Source organism: Pavona decussata, unplaced genomic scaffold, assembly GCF_977016875.1.
Source record: "Pavona decussata unplaced genomic scaffold, jaPavDecu1.1 SCAFFOLD_9, whole genome shotgun sequence".
Lineage (NCBI taxonomy): Eukaryota > Metazoa > Cnidaria > Anthozoa > Scleractinia > Agariciidae > Pavona > Pavona decussata.
The window spans coordinates 3,958,045-3,965,722 of record NW_028145432.1 but is presented as its reverse complement, the minus strand read 5'-3'; the positions used below and the strand labels follow the sequence as shown (position 1 = coordinate 3,965,722).

General features: G+C 38.6%; 1 long non-coding RNA gene across 1 annotated transcript; it reads right to left on the bottom strand.

The window, feature by feature from the left end:
* Nucleotides 1-715: 715 nt before the first annotated feature.
* Nucleotides 716-4,628, bottom strand: LOC146488641 (uncharacterized). Its single transcript, XR_014866128.1, has 3 exons — nt 4,514-4,628; nt 3,259-3,377; nt 716-2,274 (listed from the first exon to the last, which is right to left on the bottom strand). It is a non-coding gene; the product is annotated as an uncharacterized LOC146488641 (long non-coding RNA).
* Between the last annotated feature and the right edge of the window lie 3,050 nt (nt 4,629-7,678).

Sequence of the window (7,678 nt, the reverse complement as noted above, 5' to 3'; positions counted from 1 at the left end):
TATCATCTGTTCTAATGATTCAAGTACAAGGACAACATACCATGGGCTTTTAATCAACGAGAAAGGAAAAATCTACTCAACCTTGTTTACACTGAAAGGCCGCGGTGGAACGTTTACTGGGAGACTGGTTTCACTCTTCTCATTTCAAGAATGGTTGGACTCCACTTTTTACCTATTTTGCCGTAGGGTTTTCTGGTTAACACACTATAGAATTCCTTTATCTTGCTTGGGTGACTTGAAATGCCATAGATTAATTTGGATTGGGGACTTCTTCACTGAAGAACGTCTGTGAAGTTCGTAAGAAGCAATTAGAATATACCCAAGGTGACGGAGATGTATGACCAAAGCTGTTTAGTAAGTTAGAATGTTTTATCTGTTGTCACGAAGGCATAGCTGAGAATTTCGACTGTGCTCGATAACTAGAGAAACTGGGCAGCTTTAATTATTATGAACAATTTACTAGTATTTAAATCCCGTTGTTAAAACACAACCCTGCTTATTTCAGTCCGTAGGATTGCTGAGATTTATTTGGCTGTTCTTTTCCTTGTTTTGTTTGTGCAAATCTTTATTGAGGTCTATTGAATGCAATTAGAATTATTGGAATACAATCACGGATGTTTACAGTTCATAACTTTTATTTCAATACAGTTCATCGATATTACTGTATATCAATACTGCTCATAACCTTTATATCAAGACAAGTTTTTCATTATATCAAAACAGTTCATTACTGTATATATCAATACAGCGCATGACTTTTATACCAATAATTCTGTCAACACAGAATCATGTGCACAGAACTACACAGACACAAACAGAAAACCGTAGCGCAAAAGCTGAAGACATTTTGATTACAGAGGAAAATAACAACTGATACTGACTCAAGCTTTAAGCAAGAAGTTCCATGGGATATTAGAATCTAATTAGTCAGTTTTTAAAAATCGTCACTAATTTTTTTAAAGCAAATGTCAGTCAATAAGGATAAGATTCTTTTCCTAACATCTTAGGTGGCGTGTTCACTGTTATGGTCTACAACAGACCATTCTAAAACATTACCGAAGAAAGACTGGCAATGGTAACTGATAATGAAAGTGTATTCTAAAGAATCACTTTTGTTACAGTACAGTAAGCAATATTTTTTAGTTTCACTGCCATAGTGATATATTTCCTTCTTTTGAGCGATAATTCCTTGATTCCCTGAGTTTCAACTTACGAAAGCAACAAGCCCAAGTTTTGAAGTCAGCGAAATGATCTTCTGTTTCCCCTTTTAATTTTGAACCAGTAGCTTAAAAACAAAAACATAACATTTTATTCAAGAGGCTTCAACACAAATACTATAACAACCTGAATAGGCAAATCGTGAGGTTAACCCTGTATAAAAACAATTTCCCTAACTAAAGACTTACAACTGATATTTTAAAATTTCTAGAACTAGAAAAACTCGATGGCTACTGATTCAATAAATATTCAAGTAAATTTTAAGTCTACTCTTAAAAACAGATAATGATTCGGCATGTACATGCAATACATCCTGGCAAGTGATTCCATTTACTTAGAATGCTAATAAAGAAAGAATATTTGTAGCAATTACAAACCGCTCTTCTCAAGTAAAGTTTATAGTCGTGGTTAGCTCTTGCACGAGTATTTTGGGCAAACTCAAAGAAATCTGCGGGAAAGAGAGGTGATCAATACAAAAAAATTATCTTATAACATTGAACCAGAGATAGAAATTCTCTTCGCTTCTCTAGTGTTTGCCATTTCAGTAAGCTACAACGATGTTCATAACTCATTTCGCCCACAGCGTTTCTGCCTTAAAGCAAGTCGCGAAGCTCTTCTTTGAACCTTGAAGCTCTTCTTTGGTTACCATGTTGCAATTGGTTGTATTAAGAACTTGTCCAGTTTATCGATACCGAGAACGTGACAAAGGGACTGATATGAAATCACCCTTACTGAAAATACTCTTGTCAAGCGAGAATTTCCTCAAGAACAAGAAAACTATGATCTGAACCTCCTAATATGGAAAAATTATCCCTTGTCATTTAAAACATCCTAGCTTCTCGGTTTTCTCTGTCCTAATACCTTTCTAGTACTTTCTTTCTTCGTCGTAGAAACAAACATTCCGTGATCACGAGTTCTAACCGGCTCCTTAGACCATTTTAGACCCAGACGTTTTGAAGCATTGAGCGCAAAGGTCCTAGCCAAATTGCCTTGGTTGAAACTTGCGAATCCTAGGGAATCGGCGACGGTTCCTACAGCTTATCAAAAGTTTATAGCCTGGAGAAAAAAAAAAAAAAAAGAAATAAAAACGAGCATACACTTGGTCATCATTTATCATCAAATTAAATCGACTCTCGAAAACTCATGGAAACTAAGTCGAACCGCAACTGGACCTTACGGTAAGTTTACATGCTGCAGTATGGGTTTATCTAAAGGGGTGTAATTACAAATATTGCTCCTTCAAAAAGGCATTTACTCGAGGCAATGAAGAAAGATGTTAGTTGGGTGTGAGAAAGGTGTGAGTTAATCACCCTGGCTCTTAACTAAAATATACTCATGCTCGCCTACTTGAGCATCGTGTTGTTTTGTGCATGTTTTCCCTTTGTAGGTTTTGCCTCTTTCTCTTTCCAATCAGTTGTCTTCTACTCGTGACGACCTTTTAACACGGATCGTGTAATCACCAAGTTAAACATCAAAGCTGCATATAATCGGTTGAGTCTCTTCAGTCTTCTCTATCATGAAATTTAGTCTCTTGCCTATGATCCAGCATTGGTCAACCATACCATAACTCAACTCTGCTGCTTTGACACCCTTTTAAATCAAAGCGGTTTATTCACATCAGATCATATGAAAGCCCATCGCAGTCTTTCGACTGAATTACATGTTCTATTTACAATTCTAAAATCTATCAGATCAATCTATATACAATAACTAAGGCGGGAAAACATATATTACAATAAACCAATAGAGACGTATACGTTGCATTTGAAATATATAGATAAGTAAAATATATATTAAAAATTATCGCTATGGCTAAAGATGAAGCTGTTCTTGTCGCGGTCTGTTTTGCAGACAGGAATATTCAACTTAAGCTCTTCTTATCTCAGCTGCCTATTGTGAGTTGACTTTAGCGGCAGTAAATCGGCCAGTTTATGGTTTCCGTCCTGCACAATATTGCTAAAAAGATCTAAACATATAGCGATTGGCGTCTGGCAGATAGTGTAGGGATGCCAGCCGTTTCGAATGCTTCACTGTACTTACATTCAGGGAAAACAATTCCCAAAGCACGCTGTTGAATACGCTCTATTTCATCAGATAAATAGCTAGTCAGACTGTGGTTGAAAACTTGGCATGCATACTCCAACACTGATGCAATAACACTGCAATGAAATTGCACAAAGTTTAGGATACAGGGCTGTGGCTAGGCGGCATGAGGAAAGACTTGTCTCAAATATGGTGTATGAAAAGGAATCTGCTTACATTAAGAAGAGAAGCAAAATTCGGGATCACCATTTACTTGATAACAAAAACAAAACATAACAAAAGGTGACCATTTTACACTTGAACAAGACTGGTTTTTTTAATAAATCAGTATAAACAAAGAATGCTAGAAATAGCATTTCAGAGCTTCTGTATTTCAAACTTTTCTGGGGAGCTCTGCCTCTAGGCGCCCAAGACGCTGGTGCCTTCGCTGTTCACAACACTTGCCTCCCCTCTCCTGAAAGTATGGCCCTACGGCCCTGGGATAGTGAAATTGGCACAAAGGTTTTCAAAACTTTATCTTTTATGAAAACATCGTGCTAAAACAATGACATTATCGAACCTATTCAAAGATCTTTCTGGAAATTGATGAACTCTGGTAACTTTCTATAATTATAAATATGCAGTTGATCGAGTTCATTTCATCACGTTTTGAATTACGTGCAAAATCACTATGAATCGTCATTACGTCATTGATGTAATTAAGGGTCTAATAGCCAAGTTCTGTGCTTTTGCACTTACAATCATGCAAATATACTATTCAGTTGTTGTTAAAGTCGGTTTTACTGATTTACGCTATCGATCGTCAGGTGACAGGAATACTCGGAAGATTTGATTATTTGCACTGAACACTACTCAGGTCTACTCAATTTGCGGTTTAACCACCAAAGGTTAAACCTAATATCCAACTTGTCAAACATGCGAAAACAACCTCTTTTAATGTTTACATCCACATCAACATCTTGCGATCAAGTACAGTCAGTATATTCATTTTTACATTCTTGTTCACCTTTTGGGCTGATTGAAAGGTGATTGTTGGAAAAATTGTCTGGTAGTTAACTTTCTTCCACCTGACATAGAAAGAACAATGAAGCATTCCATCACGAACTCAAGTTGTTTGGCTGGAATTATCCGGAAGGAAGAGCACACCGGAAACTTACATGATACCAAGAAACAGATCAGTCATGAACGCCGCCAGCACTGAACATGAAACTGATACAAAATAATATAATAAAATAACTAAAAGTATACGTACCCCAGTTTTATCCGCGGTATTCCGGTACCTCAGTGGCCCTTGGTCCGGTTCAAACAATAAGTAAAGGAACAGATAAAGCTCAATCTCGTACCCAGAGTCTTCAGGCTCTTTGGGCAACGGTTGGTCGCCTGGAAACCAACCGCGGACCAAAGAACCTGAAGACTCTGGGAGAGAGATTGGATAAAACTGAGTAAGGTAATTATTTAGTAGTTCGGGATACGGGTGGTGATGGTGGTAGGAGGGGGGGGGGAGCGGGGGGTGGGGGGGGGGGGCTCTTGCTAAGAAAAATTATAACCGAGACATTTGTTGTGTCTTCCCCGTGTTTATAATCTCCAAGAACTTGGCTTTGTCCAAATAAAAATGAAGATAATAATAAAAGCCATATACAGTTATAATAAGGAACTTCCTTTAATTCTTCGAATGTGAAACTTGTCATTAGACGCGTGTTCATGCTCTGCAAAGGAGATTTAGCTCGCCATGGGAACAGGAAGGCATTTGTAGCGACCATTAAATACTATTGGTCGGTTTCCATCAAGCAGCAACAAAAATTCGCATGCGAGGAGACGTTCATAGAAAGGAGTCGTGACTTCCTTGGTCAGGGTGAACAGAGCGCAAGAAATGGTTAAAGGCACTTTGAACTCAATGAATTAGCAATTATTTTTTGTAATGTTACAGAATTTAAGGGCTTCTTCGTCGTCCTCATCTGCTTCCGCGTCCTCAGCTGGTCCGGTACAATAAGGGCCAGGAGGTCCCCACGAATGGACATCACGAGGCAGCTTGCACCCCGAACACTTGCGAACTCGCTTCGAAGATTCATCATCCGCCAAAGTTGAGGAAGTCTCCGAGAACACTGCGAGTATATCTTGTTTATCGCTAACATCGCTGATTGCGACAAACGTTTGATCTGTCGGTTTGGCTGCCACGCTGTAAGTAGTCGCTAGCTTAAAATAAAACGAGTCGCTAAAGTTGCCAATGTTGCTAGCTCTATGAACTGATGTTGAAATGCAATCAAGCACGTGTGGTGCAAGACTAAACTACAGAGGTATATGTTATATTACTAGCTACAGTAAAATCACAGCACTGTACTCAAGTAAATACTTCTGGCCAATCAAATCTAAACTTAGGTCTAAGATGTTGCAAGACAAACGAAGCTGATGCAACATCCTCGTGTGCAAAAATTACAATCATGCTGTACAATTCCTGCACCCCACACCAAGGCCATAGTTTACAATTTAGAACAGCATCAGTCTAACAATGTCTGACCGATGCCTACCAGTTACTACAAGAAGGTCAGTGACTATTTTCTAGGCTGGAAACTAAATAAGACGAATTGTACAAAGCGGAACATACGTTTTGGGTGCCGAAAAACTATTTTACCTGCACAATGTGCATTATCAGAAAATTAGAAGCTGGTTTTCACTAAAATCTGCTACCACTCAGTAGAAAACGGTTTTGAGAAAAATTTCTCGAGCCCGAAAACTCTTCTTGAGTTCACTGAGAAATCACTGGGTGAGAACACAGGTTGGATTTGCCGGAGGGAATTCATGGGATAAAAGTGAATTCATGATGATTAGTGAAGTGATGGGTGGGGTGAAATTGTGGGGTATGAGTTTACGTGAAAAAAAATTCTATACCAGTTATCATAATTGTTTAGAAATAATGAGCTTTAAAAACTTGAAAAGAAAACAAACACGATTTAATTACGCCCTCGTCATGAAGATCGAATTTGACAGAACACATCAGTTAAATCCTCCAACTGGTCAAACAAGCACGATGGCTGGCAATGGCTGGAATTTCTATGTTTTTAAATCCATCGAATAGTCTTAGAGCTTTCATTTAACTAAATTCCAAGTGCTTTTAATATCTTCAACTTCAACGAGGCGGCTGTCTCGGTTACCCCTATTCTGGCTACGGGCCTGCCACTAGATACGCTTGCTCACCAGATATGACAAATATGACAAAGATGCATCCAAACCAGTCGCTCACCCACTTGAACCTGACTAACCTGATTCTAACAAACGTATCTATGGCAAAAAAAAACAAAATTCGTCTTTCAAATCGGCACTATTGATCCCTACAAAATCAATGAATGCTGACTTTTCATTCGACTAATTTTATTCTGTTTTCCACGACACATGCTTCCAGGAAGAGCGCGCACGGGCTCCAATGCCCACCGTTTAAACCTCACAATACCAACAATTCTTGACTCGTTCTGACGAAAGGGCTAACACTCGAACGTCACCTTATCAACCGGTGAGGGTTAAAGGCGGAAAGAGTTTGCGGAATGGTATGTGGCATGGCGTGCGGAATGGCATAATTATGCGACATACGATTTACGTGGGGAATAAATTAACTGAAGAGCGCATCCTGTTTTCGCGCCAATTTTATAAGAGCAGCAGTTTTTTCGATGTTGCGGACTATTAAACAACCAAACAACAGATCGAGGATTAGAAAATATACGCCTGGGATAGAACATGTCTGATCGCTGGTTAGGAAGTGAGAGTGAAGAAATCGATGAAGTTTCGCATTCAAGGAACTAAGAATAAATTAAATTTCTAGTTGACAAAAAGAACGTGGCAGCGAGTAGCCTAGACAAAAAGCAGGCTGGAGAAATAACATCAGTCATCAGTCCAAATTTAAACTCGGTCATTTTATCAGACTCTTTGACGGTTACAATTTGTACAACTCATGGGAAAAATATGTTCTACTTTTTCTCACCTTACATTTTCGTCGAGCGACGAGTACGCAAGTCACTGTTGAGCTGCTGAGCTAGCTACCTAGCTATTTAATACGGCGATTCAGGTAGCTATAGTTCAGTTACGCGTTATCGAACTAAACATATCCGTCTTTAATTAAGGTCTTTCAGTGCCAGACGTCCCAATCTAAAATGAGATTTAAAAGCGAAAAAGCCCTAGAGCAAAAAAGCAGATGACAAGTATGGTGTCTAATTATCGACACTGGTTGTGTGAAAGGTTGTGAAACTATTCTTATCACAAATGCATTTTGGTCATATTGTTGTTCATTTTCCTGCTCATGATAAATGAATCATCGAGCATACAGGGTATGAGAATTGATCTTTTACCGAGGGTTTAAAAAAAAAGAAAAAATGTTTATTATTTGCCCTCGGTAAAGGATCAATCTTTGTCCCGAGAAGACTTCACGCTG